This window comes from Nannospalax galili, unplaced genomic scaffold (assembly GCF_000622305.1).
Source record: "Nannospalax galili isolate Female #2095 unplaced genomic scaffold, S.galili_v1.0 scaffold281, whole genome shotgun sequence".
NCBI lineage: Eukaryota > Metazoa > Chordata > Mammalia > Rodentia > Spalacidae > Nannospalax > Nannospalax galili.
Genome location: NW_008349068.1, coordinates 8,319,351 through 8,320,779, shown reverse-complemented (window position 1 = coordinate 8,320,779; position 1,429 = coordinate 8,319,351).

The window sequence follows — 1,429 nt, the reverse complement described above, 5'->3', positions numbered from 1 at the left end:
CATGGGAGGTCCTTCCATCTTCTGATGTCTTCCTCAATTTCTTTCTTTAGGGATTACACTTCCCAGACATTGGGCTTAAGTCCATATAAAACATTATTTAGACAATTAATTCTCATTGATGATTTTGTTTCTAAGCAGAAAGTGCTGCTCAGATGTAAGACTTCAAATCTTGGCATACAATACTGTAGTGCCCACCTGTAGCTAAGGGAGACCACCCACTCTTGTTCTAAAATGGTGGCTAATTTTGTTTTCTCCCCCATCTAGAAGCCTTTGAGAGGGAACTAACACTGATTCTAGCTACTACAAGAACTATAAAAAAGTACCTGGAAACAAATCCCGAGTCCATCACTCTGGAGTCCAGCCTTGGCAGACAAAAGAAAAATGAGGAGGAACCCAACAGAGGGATGTTTTGGAAGCTCTTGTCAAGAAATTCCAGTGGCCTCTGATATGAACATTTGAAATTTGCCCTGTTCTGACTTTTTTCTGGTTCCCTGTCTAGAACTTGAATTCAGTCTTTTTATATTGAGGAATGAGCAAATGAATATAAATAATATTAACCAAAGAAATAATTTCTATTAGAAATGAAGCCTTACAATACATATCTTAACAGCTACAATCAAAGGAAAAAATAGAATGACCAATGATGTCTTAGTCGAGTGTGTGTGAGTGTGTGTATGTGTGAGATAGAGAGAGAGGGGGATGTGGAGAGAGTAGATACTTAAGTCTGGATAATTTGTAGACAAATTTTGATCATTCTGTAGGCTGAGAAAACAAGAACACATGTTGATGTTTCCCCATCCTCTGGGGAGGGTCCTGCTGCTACACAGTAATAGAGCAGAGGCTGTCACTTTCAGAGACACAGCAAGTGTAGCAGCTTAACTCTCTGCTAGGACCTCACCTTATCCTAACAACCTCCCCAAACCTTAACATATGCCCCTGGGGTTGTTTCTAACTCAAGTGAAATTTTAGGGAACTCATTCACAGCTTAGCAAACTAAGACATTTTGCTTTTAACACATTATGAATCAAATCTGTTTGTGCTCCAAAGTCCTCTGCTGACTCTCATTCTCCACAGTCTTCAGTATTAGGGAGTCTATGGGCTAAGGAGCTGAACAGAATGTTTGCAAAAGAAGTAAAGATGGCTATGAAACATCTTAAAAGATGTTCAACATCACTAATAATCAGGGAAATGCAAATTAAAACCACTTTAAGATTTCACCTTACCCCAGTCAGACTGGCTAAGATCAAGAGAACAAATGATGCCAAATGTTGGAGGGGATGTGGGGAAAGGGGAACACTCATCCACTGCTGGTGGGGTTGCAAACTGGTTCAGCCCCTATGGAAGGCAGTGTAGAGAACTCTTAGAAAACTACAAATGAACCTACCATTTGACCCAATTATACCACTCCTTGGCATATACCCAAAGAACT